The sequence below is a fragment of the Macaca fascicularis genome, chromosome 20 (genome assembly GCF_037993035.2).
Source record: "Macaca fascicularis isolate 582-1 chromosome 20, T2T-MFA8v1.1".
In the NCBI taxonomy this organism is placed as follows: Eukaryota; Metazoa; Chordata; class Mammalia; order Primates; family Cercopithecidae; genus Macaca; species Macaca fascicularis.
The window spans coordinates 4,936,623-4,952,377 of record NC_088394.1 but is presented as its reverse complement, the minus strand read 5'-3'; the positions used below and the strand labels follow the sequence as shown (position 1 = coordinate 4,952,377).

General features: G+C 47.2%; 1 long non-coding RNA gene across 2 annotated transcripts in view; it reads left to right on the top strand.

The window, feature by feature from the left end:
* The first annotated feature begins 1,325 nt into the window (after positions 1 to 1,325).
* Positions 1,326 to 15,755, top strand: part of LOC141409363 (uncharacterized) — a 28,921-nt gene continuing 14,491 nt past the window's right edge. The window contains exons 1-2 of one of the 2 annotated variants that reach the window (XR_012429683.1): positions 1,326 to 1,713; positions 14,078 to 14,297. This is a non-coding gene — a long non-coding RNA (uncharacterized lncRNA). Of the gene's footprint in view, positions 1,714 to 14,077; positions 14,298 to 15,755 lie in introns of those variants that run through there. The other variant, XR_012429684.1, reaches the window with a different exon arrangement.

The following is a 15,755-nucleotide window of genomic DNA, read 5'->3' as shown; positions in this document are numbered from 1 at the left end:
TGTTTTCCCTTTAAGTTTACTCCTTGCCTCCCAGTCAAGGTCTTTTCCCTTGCCCTTACCTGTTTGCTTTAAAAAGCACTATTTTTTTTTGTTTGTTTGTTTTGGTTCAAGTGATTCTCCTGCCTCAGCCTCCTGAGTAGCTGGGATTACAGGCGTGCGCCACCACACCTGGCTAATTTTTATATTTTAGTAGAGACGAGGTTTCACCATGTTGACCAGGCTGGTCTCGAACTCCTGACCTCAGGTGATCCGCTTGCCTTGCCCTCCCAAAGTGCTGGGATTACAGGCATGAGCCACTGGGCCCAGCCAATTAAAAAGCACTATTTTTAACCAAGGAACTTTACTTGCTTTGTTTTCGTTTTTGCAGACAGATGCAGTATTAAAGTTGAATGCATTTGAATGCCATGACTGTCCATAGTTCAACATTTGACCTCTTTGGCAACTAAACAGTATTTTATATATATTATGTTGTTGCACATTTTCTAGAGGAGCATGGCGGGATGGGGTCTGTTTTTGGTCCTCATGTCTTGAAGAGCTTTTTCCTCTTCATGCTGGTGGGCCACACTTCGCTAGAGATTCTTTTCTGTTCTTTGAATCCAGACTACAATAGGACAAATTAACTCCAGTGGTCATACAAGTCATGAAGAAATGAATTTAATAGTGTATCAGTTAGGATTCTGTTATGACATGTACCCAAATCATCTGGAAATAGTTTAAGCCAAAGAGAAGAATTTATTTAAAAGATTCAGGAACATACGAGATCTAAGGCCAGGAATACAACTGTGACTCAGGAAGGGACTTTAAGTAGGAACGGGAAAACCAGCAAGAAGCCAGGCATCCCCTTGGTGTGCTTGCTGCGACGTGCACTCTGTGCAGAGTGGCTGTCCCTGCTTCCAGTCCACCCAGAAGGCAAGAAAGGGCCAGCCTGAGGCCCTCAGATTGTAATCCCCTTCATTCAAGAGAACAGCCAAGGCTGTCTGTGGTGGCTCATGGCTCATCCCAGCACTTTGGGAGGCCGAGGTGGAAGGATCATTTGAGTCCAGGAATGTGAGACCAGCCTGGGCAACATAGTGAGACCCCACTTCTACAAAAAATACAAAAGAATTAGCTAAGCATGGTGGCACATGCCTGTAGTTCCAGCTACTCAAGAGGCTGAGGTAGGAGGATTGCTTGAGCCTGGGAAGTCAGAGGCTGCAGTGAGCAGTGATTGTGCCAGTGCACTCCAGCCTGGGTGACGGAGCAAGACCATCTTAAAAAAAAAAAAAAAAGATAGATCAGGAGACTGGCCAAGACTCAATGAGGATCTGTTTGTCTCATTTCCAAAGGTGTCCTGGAGAACCAACGTTAGTGCAGTCAATAGTGGTCAGTGTGGAGTCGCAAAACACAAACTCCAGCTGTTGGAAGCCTGGCCTCTAGGAGGGGTCCACTTCCTCCAAAGGTACCTGCTTCAAATGTCCCCCCTGCTAAACCAGAATCATTGCTGTTAGGATGACCGTTCTATTTCAGAAGGAACTAGAGGACTCTGCAGAGATGGTGGCGGAGGCGAGATCTATGTCTGGAAGGGCCATGTATAAAAAACAGGGACCTGCCGTGTTTCTGCTCCTTACCACTTCTGAGTTGTCCGATTTTACAGAAGAGGACTTGAAAGATGTAAGACATGGCCAATAACTCATCATCTGCCTCTGCTCCAAAACCACATTCTACTAAAAAAAGGTACTCACAGTGAATTGTTTGAAGGTTTTTTGTTGTTGTTGTTGTAAAGGATGCAGACTTAAAAATTATTTTTGGAAGACAGTTTGCAAACTATTAGTAGAGAATACTAAGAGGAAGCTTTCTGGGGTGGATTTGTTTAAACAGGCCCCTAGCTGATGGGAGAATGGCTGTTTTCATGTTCCTTGAGAACCGTTGTGTTTTAATAGAGACAGCATCGATTCTGGAGTCAGAAGACTAGATTGGGTCTCAACTCCGACACCAGGTTTGTGGCTTTGGACAAGTTATTTTATCTCTACACCTCAGTTCTAATTCTGAGAAGTGAGATAAGTATCATATTAAAATCTACTTCCTGGTGTCAGGAAGAGTAGATGAATTAATGCACATTTATGTACTTGGCATTCTTCTTTGCGCTTAAGCATTCAGTAAATAGTCTTATAAAAATGATGACACCTGTTTGATATTAGTGAAGGGTTAATGAGAAAAGATCAAATTGTGCTTGAGTGTTAATTTTTTAAAGCATATTCTGTGAATCATATTTCTTTAAAAAGCATTTTGCTAATGTTGTCTATGTTTAGCTATTTAATAAAAAGTTATATTTTTATTTTTAAAAGGAAAAAAAGTGAGTGTTTTGTGTGTCATAAGAAAGGCACCCCTGGCCTATGCCTTTTGATGTGGGTCATGAGATTTGTTGTTTGATTTTATTTTATTTTTGAAACAGAGTTTTGCTCTGTTGCCCAGGCTGGACTGCAGCAGTACAATCTCAGCTCACTGCAAACTCTGCCTCCCGGGCTCAGGCAATTCTCCTGCTTCAGCCTCCTGAGTAGCTGGGATTACAGGCATGAACCACCATGCCCAGCTAATTTCATATTTTTAGTAGAGACGGGGTTTTGCCATATTGGCCAGGCTGGTCTCAAACTCCTGACCTCAGGTGATCCACTCGCCTTAGCCTCCCAAAGTGCTGAGATTACAGGTGTGAGCCACCACACCCAGTCAATTTTTTTGTTTGTTTTAAATTATAATAAAATACACATAACATAAAACTTACTAACTCGGCTGGGTGTGGTGGTTCACACCTGTAAGTCCAGCACTTTGGGAGGCTGAGGTGGGTGGATCACGAGGTCAGGAGATCAAGATCAGCCTGGCCAACATGGTGAAATCCCATCTCTACTAAAAATACAAAAAATTAGCTGGGCGTGGTGGTGCATGCCTGTAGTCCCAGCTACTCAGGAGGCTGAGGCAGAAGAATCACTTGAACCTGGGAGGCAGAGGTTGCAGTGAGCCGAGATTGTGCCACTGCACTCCAGCCTGGGTGACAGAGTAAGACTCTGTCTCACAAAAACAAAAAACAAAAACCAAAAAAACAAAAAAATTTACTGCCTCAAGGATTTTAAAGTGTATAGCTAAATAGTAGTAACAACATTCACATGGTTGTGTAACCATCACCAATCTATCTCCAGAACTCTTTTCATCTTGCAAAACTGAAACTCTCTACCCATTAAACCATAACTCAGCCAGGTGCTGCACACCTGGGAGGTTGAGGCAGGAGGATCCCTTGAGCTCAGGAGTTCAAGATCAGCCTGGGTAACATAGTGAGACCTCATCTCTACAAAAAAGTCTAAAAATTAGCCAGGTGTGGTGGCACATGCCTATAATCTCAGCTACTTGGGAGGCTGAGGTGGGAGGATGGCTTGGACCCAGGAGGTTGAGGCTGCATTGAGCTGTGATTGTACCACTGCACTCCAGATTGTACCACTGGGTAATAAAGTGAGACCCTGCCTCAAAAATAAAATAAAATAAACAATAACTCCCCATCCTTCCATTTGGCAATCACCATCCTACTTTCAATCTCTAGGAATTTGACTCTTCTAGGTAACTCATATAAGTGGACTCATACAGCATTTGTCTTATTTCATTTAAGATAATGTCCTCAAGGTTCATGCACATTGTAGCATGTGTTGTGTTGCCCAGGCTGGTCTTGAACTCCTGGCTTTAAGCTATTCTCCTACCTCAGCCTACCCAGTAGCTGGGACTACAGGTGTGCACCACCATACCCAGCTAGAATTTCCTTGCTTTTTGTTTGTTTTGAGATGGAGTTTTGCTCTTATTGTCCAGGCTGGAGTGCAATGGTGCAGTCTCGGCTCACTGCAACCTCTGCCTACTGGATTCAAGCAATTCTCCTGCCTCAGCCTCCCGAATAGCTGGGACTACAGGCATGCACTACCACCCTCAGCTAATTTTTGTATTTTTAGTAGAGATGAAGTTTCACCATGTTGATCAGGCTGGTCTCAAACTCCTGACCTCAGGTAATCCACCTGCCTTGGCATCCCAAAGTGCTGGGATTACAGGCATGAGCTACCGTGCCCAGCCTGTTTGTTTGTTTGTTTGTTATTTTTTGAGACAGGGTCTGGCTCTGTCACCCAGGATAGAGTGCAGTGGTGTGATCTTGGCTCACTGGAACCTCTGCCCCTCAAGCTCAAGCCATCCTCCTACCTCAGCCTCCTGAGTAGCTGGGACTACAGGTGTGCGTCACCGTGCCTGGTTAATTTTTGTATTTTTTGTAGAGACAAGGTCTCACTTTGTTGCCCAGGATGCTGGACTTGAACTCCTAAGCTCAAGCGATCTACCTGCCTTGGCCTCCCGAAGTGCTGGGATTACAGGTGTGAACGACCGCACCCGGCCATAGAATTTCTTTACTTTTTGGCTAGGCATGTTGGCTCACACCTGTAATCCCAGCGGTTTAGGAGGCCGAGGTGGGCAGATCAGTTGAGGTCAGGAGTTCGAGACCAGCTTGGCCAACATGGTGAAACCCCGTCTCTACTAAAAGTATAAAAATTAGCCAGGCGTGGTAGCGGATGCCTGTGATCCAGCTACTCAGGAGGCTGAGGTGGGAGAATTGCTTGAACCTGGGAGGTAAAGGTTGCAGTGAGCTGAGATAGTGCCACTGCACTCTAGCCGGCGTGACAGAGCGAGACTCTGTCCCCCCCCCAAAAAAAAAAAAACCTTTACTTTTTAGTAGAGATGGGGTTTCGCCATGTTGGCCCAAAAAAAAAATTTTTTTTTGTATGTATAGACCACATTTTGTTTATTTGTTTATTCATTCATCTGTGGATGGACAGTCGGGTTGATGGACAGCTGGCTATTGAGAATAATGCTACGGACAGGGTGTACAGATATCTCCTAGAGGCCCTGCTTTCCGTTCTTTTGGGTATATACCCGGAAGTGGAATCGCTGATAAGTAGTTCTATTATTAGTTTTTCAAGGAACCACCACGCTGTTTTTCACAGCAGCTGAACTATTTTCCATTTCCACCAACAATGTACAAGGGTTCCAATTTCTCCACATCCTGGCCAATGCTTGTTATTTTCTGTTTTCTTGACAGTAGCCAACCAGATGGTTGCAAGATGGTATCTCATTGTGGTTTTCGATTTGTATTTCCCTAATGACCAGTGATGTTGAGCATATTTTCATGGTTTTTTTGGCCATTTATATATGGGTCGTGAGTTCTTGATTAGACAGTGCTATATGATGATGCTATACTTAGTTGTAGGAAATGTCCCTAATGGGGCAAAATGCTATGTTTTACATCTCTAGAGACAGGAAGTAGATTGGTGGTTGCCTAGGGCTGGGGCAAAATGAGAGTGACTACTAATCGGCAGGGGCTGCTTTCTGCAAACGGTGAAATGTAGTGAAATAGATGGTGGTGGTGATGACTATACAATTCTAGGAACATACTAAAAACCATTGAATTGTACACTTTAAATGGGTGAATTTTATGTTCTCTAGTGTCTCAATAAAGCTGGTCTAATATGCTTTTTTTGGAAAATAGACCTAAAACAGGAGCAGTGATGGTAGGTAGCAAAGGTTGCCACTTCATTGGCCAACTTTACCCAGTAGGAGGGAATGTTCCACGTTTTTGGTGAATTTACAACCAAGAGGTTCTCTCCTTGGAAAATCTGGAGGAGTGCCCCCTTGCAAGCTCACTTCCTGGACCAGGGAGAAAGATCAGTGACTAATAAAGCTAGAGGAAAGACCACAAATGATTTGAGTTTAGAGGTGCTAGAAACGCATTTTAGTAGAGTTTGGGATAGAGGGTGTTGAGGCCCCTTTCCAACAGTGATACCATCAGAGACCTCAGGTGTTACCGAAGAGAACACCGCCCCTTCACACCTCCTCTCTGTCCTTTTCAAAATGAGGAAAGGGCTGGGCGCCGTGGCTCATGCCTGTAATCCCAACAGTTTGAGAGGCTGCCAGTAGATCACCTGAGGTCAGGGAGTTCCAGACCAGCCTGGCCAACATGGCGAAATCCTGTCTCTACTGAAAATACAAAAATTAGGCCGGGCGCAGTAGATTACACCTGTAATCCCAGCACTTTGGGAGGCCAAGGCGGGCAGATCACGAGGTCAAGAGATCGAGACCATCCTGGTCAACATGGTGAAACCCCATCTCTACTAAAAATACAAAAATTTGCTGGGCATGGTAGCGCATGCCCGTAGTCCCAGCTACTCGGGAAGCTGAGGCATTAGAATCACTTGAAGCCAGGAGGCAGAGGTTGCAGTGAGCCAAGATCATACCACTGAACTCCAGCCTGGGTGACAGAGTGAGAGTCTGTCTCAAAATAAACAAACAAACAAACAAACACACAAACAAACAGAATGAGGAAATGGATCCAGCGAGAGGAAATGACTGAGCCTAGGTGCATGGCCAATTAGTAGCAGAGCCAGAGCTTCTAGCTCTCTTGCCTGGGCAGCTTCATTCAAGCTCCACGCATCCAATCTAGTCCAGCCAACAGCCTCTGTCTCCAGAGCATCAGCTGCTGAGGAGGAGTAGGGATGACGGATACCAACTGCAACCCTCTCCAGAGGGCCTCTGTCCGTGCGCACTGCAAATGTCTGACTTTCCCCACATGTGGTTCCGGCAGCTTTTGTTGGAGCAGCATTCTCTCCTGTTCTCACTCAGCTGCAACTCCCTTCCTGCACCATCTGGAACGTGGCTAGGGCTCTCCATCACTTTGCCCACCCGCTCCGCCATGTTCTGTTGAGTGTGGGCCCACACCAACGCAGATCTCCTAAGTACAGAGAGTTCTCCTTTTATTTATTTCTGATTGCTCAGGGAGGAAAAAACGTTGCTTCTCAAGCTTCAGAATCTTTGCACATAAGCAGTGACAACTAAGAACAAATTTGCAAAATCTTCCCCTTGGTCTGAACTACAGGCCTCCTCTGCCTACACACGGTCCCTGGTCGAGACCTGCATCAGGGACAAGGTTAGTGGTTTAAAGGGGTTTGATCCCCGGGCTACAAGGGGGGCGATTCTGTCCCCTCAGCCTCATAGACTGCTCCTCTGCCACAGCCCTGATCTTATTCTCTGACGTCAGGAGTCCTAGAGAGCTCTACATAATCTTGGAAAGTCTGGCCTGTAACTCAGTCCTTCTGCAAAGGGGGGATGCTCCATCCCCTCTCCTCTCCAACCCCTTCTTCTTCTCCTTCTCCTTCTCCTTCTTCTTCTTTTGTTTTTTGAGATGCTGTCTCACTCTGTTGCCCAGGCTGGAGTGCAGTGGTGCTATCTCCGCCTCCCGGGTTCAAGCGATTTTCCTGCCTCAGCCTCCCGAGTAGATGGGACTACAGACGCGTGCCACTACGCCCGGCTAATTTTTGTATTTTTAGTAGAGATGAGGTTTAACCACCTTGGCCAGGCTGGTCTTGAACTCCAGACCTCAAGTGATCCACCCACCTTGGCCTCCCAAAAGTGCTGCGATTACAGATGTGAGCCACTGCGCCTGGCCCGACCCCACCATCTTTTCCTCTCCTTTCCTTCTTGCTCTTTCCTTCCTTCCTTCCTTCCTTCCTTCCTTCCTTCCTTCCTTCCTTCCTTCCTTCCCTCCCTCCCTCCCTCCTTCCTTCCTTCCTTCTTTTTGTTCTTCTTCTTTCTTCTCCTCCTTCTCCTTCTTCTTCTTTTTTTTTTTTTTTTTGAGACGGAGTCTCGCTCTGTCGCCCAGGCTGGAGTGCGGTGGCCGGATCTCAGCTCACTGCAAGCTCTGCCTCCTGGATTTACGCCATTCTCCTGCCTCAGCCTCCCGAGCAGCTGGGACTACAGGCGCCCGCCACCTCGCCCGGCTAGTTTTTTGTGTTTTTTAGTAGAGACGGGGTTTCACCGTGTTAGCCAGGATGGTCTCGATCTCCTGACCTCATGATCCGCCCGTCTCGGCCACCCAAAGTGCTGGGATTACAAGCTTGAGCAACCACGCCCGGCCCTCCTTCTTCTTTTTTTGAGACAGGGTATTGTTCTGTCACCCAGGCTGGAGTGCAGTGGTGCAGTCATAGCTCACCACAACATTAACCTCCTGGGCTCAAGCAATCCTCCAACCTCAGCCTCCTGAGTAGCTGGGACTACAGGTGTACACTATGACGCCCAACTAATGTTTTGTTTATTTTCGTGGAGATGGGGTCTCACTATGTTGCCCAGGCTGGCATCTTCTTTTCATCTCCAGATTTTCTCACCTTTGTGAGCAAACATCATCCAGTTACTATCCATGGGTAACGCTGTCTCAAAGATGTGGCTATTTTCTGCATGCAGCTATGATCATACAGTTGGCTCGTTCATTTCATTTGGAATACAAACCATCTGGCAATGTCTCGGACCAGAAACCAGCTGGAGAAGTTAGGGTGTTCAGGCAGAAATCTCTTTCTCTTTATTTTACTCATGAAGGTGGAAATGAAAGGGTTTTGTTGCCTCTTGGTGCAGGGTGTGACGGGAGCAATGCACACGGAGGTGTCCCTGGTAGTGGCGCTGGCATTCAAAGGGAGAGAAATTCCAGGCAAGGTGTCACCCAGGAGAAACAGGGGCAGAGGTGCTCAGCCCAGTGTTTTTTTTTTTTTTTTTTTTTCACCTGGAGCTCCTCTTTATGACGATGAACACAGATTCGGGATATGTAGGAAGGGTATCCCCAGAACCTTCCCTGTCTTTGCCATGAACCTTCCTGCATTGGCCCCTGTATTTGCCCTTTTTTTTTTTTTTTTTTTGAGATGAAGTCTCACTCTGTCACCCAGGCTAGAGTACAGTGGTGCAATCTAGGCTCACTGCAGCCTCCACCTCCTGGGTTCAAGCGATTCTCCTGCCTCAGGGTCCTGAGTAGCTGGGATTATAGGCACGTGCCACCACGCCCAGCTAATTTTTGTATTTTTAGTAGAGATGGGGGTTTCACCATGTTGGCCAGGCTGGTCTCGAACTCCTGACCTCAGGTGATCCGCCCACCTCGGCCTCCCAAAGCGCTGGGATGACAGGCGTGAGCCACAGTGCCTGGGCTGGCCTTCTTATTTGACTAAGAAAGGGTCCAAGAAGCAGCTCTGCAGCAATTGTCTGCACTTTGTAATCAGGAAGCACCTATCCCAGCCTCTGACCTCTGTTCTGGTCATACCCAATTAGTCCGTAGTTCCCCATATCTCCTCTAGCCTCCATTTGGTAAACATGCTTCCAAGGTCCAAGACCTTGTCTCTACAAAAAAATAAAAATAAAAAAAATTATCCAGGCACATGTGCCTGTAGTCCTAGCTACTCAGGAGACTGAGGTGGGAGGATTGCTTGAGCCCAGAAGCTCAAGGTTGCTGTGAGCTGTGATCATTGCACTGCACTCCAGCCTGGGTGACAGAGTGAGACTGTCTCAAAAAAAGAAAAAAGGCCGGGCGCGGTGGCTCAAGCCTGTAATCCCAGCACTTTGGGAGGCCGAGGCGGGCGGATCACAAGGTCAGGAGATCGAGACCACAGTGAAACCCCGTCTCTACTAAAAATACAAAAAATTAGCCGGGCGCGGTGGCGGGCGCCTGTAGTCCCAGCTACTCAGGAGGCTGAGGCAGGAGAATGGCGGGAACCCGGGAGGCGGAGCTTGCAGTGAGCCGAGATCGCGCCACTGCACTCCAGCCTGGGCAACAGCGTGAGACTCCGTCTCAAAAAAAAAAAAAAAAAAAAGAAAAAAAAAAGAAAAAAATATATGGTTCCATCTGATTGGATTCCCTTTGCTCTCTCAGCTCTTTGCCCAGCTGAGTAAGACCTGTTGTACTGCAACACTCTGTCATCTGCGAAGCTGGATTTGTTGGCTCTCTTCTGTGCTGCATTTTCCTCTGCCTACCTTCTTCAAAGCTTTTATCTCTTAGCTGGGCGTGGTAGCGTGCACCTGTAGTCCCAGATACTCAGGAGGCCGAGACAGGAGAATTGCTTGAACCTGGGAGGTAGAGGTTGCAGTGAGCTGAGATCGCGCACTGCACTCCAGCCTTGGTGACAGAGTAAGACTCTGTCTCAAAAAAAAAAAAAAAAAAAAAAAAAAAAAGCCTTTAAAAAAATTATTATACTTTAAGTTCTGGGATACAGGTGCAGAACATGCAGGTTTGTTGCACATGTATACACATGCCATGGTGGTTTGCTGCACCTGTCAACCTGTCATCTACATTAGGTATTTCTCCTAATGCTATCCCTCCCCTAGCTCCCCACCCCCCTGACAGACTGTGGTATGTGATGTTCCCCTCGCTGTGTCCATGTGTTCTCATTGTTCAACTCCCACTTGTGAGTGAGAACATGTGGTGTTCAGTTTTATGTTCCTGTGTTAGTTTGCTGAGAATGATGGTTTCCAGCTTCATCCATGTCCCTGCAAAGGACATGAACTCATCCTTTTTTATGGCTGTGTAGTATTCCATGGTGTATATGTACCACATTTTCTTTATCCAGTCTGTCATTGATGGGCATTTGGGTTGGTTCCAAGTCTTTGCTATTGTGAACAGTGCTGCAATATACATACATGTGCATGTGTCTTTATAGTAGAATGATTTATGATCCTTTGGGTGTATACCCAGTAATGGGATTGCTGGGTCAAATGGTATTTCTGATTCTGGATCCTTGAGGATTTGCCACACTGTCTCCCACAATGTTTGAACTAATTTACACTCCCACCAACAATGTAAAAGCATTCCTATTTCTCCACATCCTCTCCAGCATCTATTGTTTCTTGACTTTTTAATGATCACCATTCTAACTGGCATGAGATGGTATCTCATTGTGGTTTCGATTTGCATTTCTCTTAATGACCAGTGATGATGAACTTAAAAAAAAAAAAAAAAAAGCTTTTATCTCCTTGTGTTGCAACTACCTGTTGACAAGTCTGTGTCCCCCACTAGATTCTGGGCTCTCTAAGGGCAGGGATGTTGATATGAATCATGGTCTTAGCTCCATTCCTGTCACTTGCTGGCTGAATGAATGAATGGAATGGCAAATGCACCCATGTTTGCCAAACATGCATGTGCATTCCAGCCCTTTCTGATCAAATGAAATCTCCAGAGGGAAATGTATGTACTTGAGGTGTTGAGAAGGGGACTGTGTAGGGCAGATGTGTGAATTGAATTTCCACTGATGCTGCGGGGTACTAGTTTCCCACTGCCGCTGTAACAAGTTATACAAATGGAACGGCTCAAAACAAAATATGAGGCTGGGCATGGTGGCCCACGCCTGTAATCCCAGCACTTTGGGAGGCCAAGGTAGGTGGATCACTTGAGGTCAGGAGTTCAAGACCAGCCTGGCCAACATGGTAAAACCCCGTTTCTACTAAAAATACAAAAATTTGCTGGGCGTGCTGGAGTGTGCCTGTAATCCCAGCTACTTGGGAGGCTGAGGCAGATGAATCACTTGAACCTGGGAGGCAGAGGTTGAAGCGAACTGAGATCACGCCACTGCACTCCAGCCTGGGCAACAGAGTGAGACTCCATCTCAAACAACAACAACAACAACAACAAAAAACCACACACTCGTTTGTTGTTCTGCAGTTCTGAAGCTCAGAAGTCTGAAGTGAGTCTTAAAAAATGGAGCTAAAATCAAGGTGTCTGCAGGTCTGTTCTCCTTCTGGAGGCTTCAGAGAGAATCAATCTCCTTGCCTTTGCAGCTTCTAGAGTCTGCCTGCATTTCTTGGCTCATGGCCCCTTCCTCACACGGCTCCAGTCTCTTGCTGGTACTCACTCTGCTCTCCTGCCTCCCACTTATAAGGGCCCTTGTGATTAAATTGGGCCCAGTTGAATAACGCAGGCTGATCTCTCAAGATCCTTAACTTGATCTCACATCCGCAAAGTCCCTTTGACCATATAAGGTGACATCTTCACAGGTTTTGGGGATTGGAAGTTGGACATCTCTGAGGAGGCAGTTGTCCAGTTTACCACATTCAGAAAGCTCCTGACATGACTTCATATTTTATTTTATTTTATTTTATTTTTTAGACAGAGTCTCTCTCTGTCACCCAGGCTAGAGTGCAATGGCGTGATCTTGGCTCACTGCAACCTCCACCTCCTGGGTTCAAGTGACTCTCCTGCCTCAGCCTCCTGAGTAGCTGGGATTACAGGTGCCCACTACCACACCCAGCTAATATTTTGTTTTTATTTTTAATTTTTTTTTTTTGAAACGGAGTCTCGTTCTATTGCCCAGGCTGGAGTACAGTGGTGCAATCTCGGCTCACTGCAAGCTCCGCCTCCCGGGTTCACACCATTCTCCTGCCTCAGCCTCCCGAGTAGCCAGGACTACAGGAACCCGCCACCATGCCCGGCTAATTTTTTGCATTTTTAATAGAGACAGGGTTTCACCGTGTTAGCCAGGATGGTCTCGATCTCCTGACCTCGTGATCCGCCCGCCTCAGCCTCCCAAAGTGCTAGGATTACAGGCGTGAGCCACCGCGCCTGGCTCCCAGCTAATATTTTGTATTTTTTTTTAGTAGAGATGGGGTTTCACCATGTTGGCCAGGCTGGTCTCGAACTCTTGACCTTAGGTTATCTGCCCACCTCGGCCTTCCAAAGTGCCAAGTGTAATCCCAAAGTGCTGAGATTACGGGCGTGAGATATCATCCCCGGGCCTGCCATGCCTGCTTATCTGTACGTGTCTAAAGTCTTCCCATCATTCAAGACCTCTGCTGCCTCCTCCAGGAAGTCTTCCTTGAGTCCCTCCATCTGGATGCTCCTCAGCCTTGGTTCCTGCTGCTGCCCTCCACCGTGAGCACATCTGTGGTCAAACAGAGGCCCCTCTTTGGTCTGGGCACATTTCCGCCTCTACTCTTTTACTATGAGAGCCTTCTTTTTCCCTGGAGCTTGCTCACTGCAAGCTCCGCCTCCCGGGTTCATGGCATTCTCCTGCCTCAGCCTCCCAAGTAGCTGGGAATACAGGTGCCTGCCACCATGCCCGGCTAATTTTTTTGTATTTTATTTTATTTTTTTTAGTAGAGACAGGTTTCACTGCATTAGCCGGGATGGTCTTGATCTCCTGACCTCGTGATCCTCCCACCTTGGCCTCCCAAAGTGCTGGGATTACAGGTGTGAGTCACCGCGCCCTGCCTGGTCAGTTTTTGTTTTCGGCATGTGCTCTGCTGCCCTGCCCCACCCTCACACACAACAGGACTGAGGTCTCCAGTGCTGTACACGGGGGTTTGCAACCACTAGATGTCTACTAGGTCGAGCTGCATGAAAATGCCACGGTTCGGCTGTTTTGTTTTTTTTTTCCAAGATGGAGTCTTGCCCTGCCACCTAGGCTGGAGTACAGTGGCGCAATCTCGGCTCACTGCAACCTCCACCTCCCGGGTTCAAGTGATTCTCCTGCCTCAGCCTCCTGAGTAGCTGGGACTACAGACGCATGCCACCACGCCTGGCTAATTTTTGTATTTTCAGTAGAGACAAGCTTTCACTATGTTGGCCAGGCTGGTCTTGAACTCCTGACTTGAGGTGATCCACCTGCCTTGGCCTCCCAAAATGCTGGGATTACAGGCTTGAGCCACCATACCCATCCTTTTTTTTTTTTTGGAGACAGAGTCTAGCTCTGTTGCCCAGGCTGGAGTGCAATGGCATGATCTCGGCTCACTGCAACTTCCGGATTTAAGCGATTCTCCTGCCTCAGCCTCCCAAGTAGCTGGGATTACAAGTGTGCGCCACCACGCCCTGCTAATTTTTGTATTTTTTGGTAGAGACTGGGTTTCACCGTGTTGGCCAGGCTGGTCTCAATCTCCTGACTTTGTGATCTGCCCGCCTCGGCCTCCCAAAGTGCTGGGATTACTGGCATGTGCCACTGCACCTGGCCGATTTGGCTGTTTTTAACCTACATAATGCTACGTATCTTTGGACAAGGAGACATAGTATTCATTGCTGAGGTGTCCTGACCCAGGGCCTTGGCCTGAGGCCTCCTTCCCGGTGCTGGAGTCCCTGTGCCCTACTGCCTCCCATCCCTCACCGCTCCCGGACACTGCCTCCATTCTGACTGACAACAAACTGTTTTTGAAATGTGAAATCAGATGTCAATGTACTGATTCACACTGAGAAATAGAACCGCCAGACTAACCAGATATCATCTCTCTCTTGGAGCAGGAAAATCTACCCTGGAGGTCAATTTGCCATGACAAAGTTGCTCTGTAAGAAACTCCCAGGACGCATGCTCAGACTCAGGGGCCTGTGCAGGGATGGGCCAGCCTGAAGCAGACGGGCTGCAGCCCCACAGGGTCCCTTCTTCAGCAAGGAGGACAGCGTGACAGCTGGGTCGTCTTCGCAGGACTGAATGTGCCCTGTTGCAGATCATGAGAACTGAATGGTGAGCATGCCAGATAATCTCAGGGGTGTGGGGTGATCCTGGGCACAGCTTGGTCCCTATGGAGAGCAGTTTGCAGCCTACTGGGGATACCTGTGGTGTTTGACTATGTGATTTTTCACCCCTGAAATAACTCATGCTGGCCCTCCTTCCCTCCCTGTCTCCCTGCCCTTCTTCCTGTGTTCTGTCTTTATTCCTTTCTTTTGGGGGCTCTTTTTTTTTTCTAATTGTAATTTACTCACAATAAAATGGATATTATATATTTTTAATTTTTATTGTTTTTGTTATTTTATTTTATTTTTGAGACGGAGTTTCACTCTGTAGCCCAGGCTGGAGTGCAGTGGTGCAATCTTAGCTTACTGAAACCTCTGCCTCCCGGGTTCAAGCGATTCTCCTGCCTCAGCCTCCCGAGTAGCTGGGACTACAGGCACCCACCGCCACGCCTGGCTAATTTTTGTATTTTTGGTAGAGGCAGAGTTTCACCATGTTGGCCAGGTTGGCCTCGAACTCCTGACCTCAGGTGATCTGCCCGCCTCGGCCTCCCAAAGTGCTGGGATCACAGGTGTGAGCCACTATGCCCGGCCTTATTTTATTTTATTTTTTGACATGACGTCTCACTTTGTCACCCAGGCTGGAGTGCAGTGGCGTGATCTCAGCCCACTGCAACTTCTGCCTCCCAGATTCAAGTGATTCTCCTGCCTCAGCCTCCCAAGTAGCTAGGATTACAGATGTGTGCTATCATCCCTGGCTAATTTTTGTATTTTTAATAGAAACGGGGTTTCATCATATTGCCCAGGCTGGTCTCAAACTCCTGGCCTCAAGTGATCCACCTGCCTTGGCCTCTGAAAGTGCTGGGATTACAGGTGTGAGCAACCATGCCTGGGCTATATATCATATTTTAGGGATGGGGTCTTGCTATGTTGCTCAGGCTGAAGTGCGGTGGCTACTCACAGGCGTGATCACAGCTCACTACAGTCTCTAACTCCTAGACTCAAGCGATCCTTGATTTCTAGGCTAAAATGCACATATTTAAAAGGTACAGCTCAAAATGTTTTAACAAGTATGTACATGCATGTAACTCCCATGTCAATCAAGATGTAAAATATCTCCATCATCACTCCAGAAGGTTCCCTTGTACCTTTTCCAGTCAAGCCCCTTCCCAGATGTCCACCTACTGAAATGATAAATGAATAAATGAGCCTAACATGGTCTATCAATACAACAGAATATGATTGAGCCATAAACAGAAGGATGTTGTGACACATGCTACAGCATGGAGGAACCTTGAAAACATGATGCTGAGTGAAAGAAGCCAGTCACAAAGGGTCACATGTTGTATGATTTTTATTTTTATTTTTTTGGAGATGGAGTCTCACTCTGTTGCCAGGCTAGAGTGCAGGGGTTGCGATCTTGGCCTGCTGCAACCTCTGCCTCCCGGGTTCAAGTCATCCTCCTGCCTCA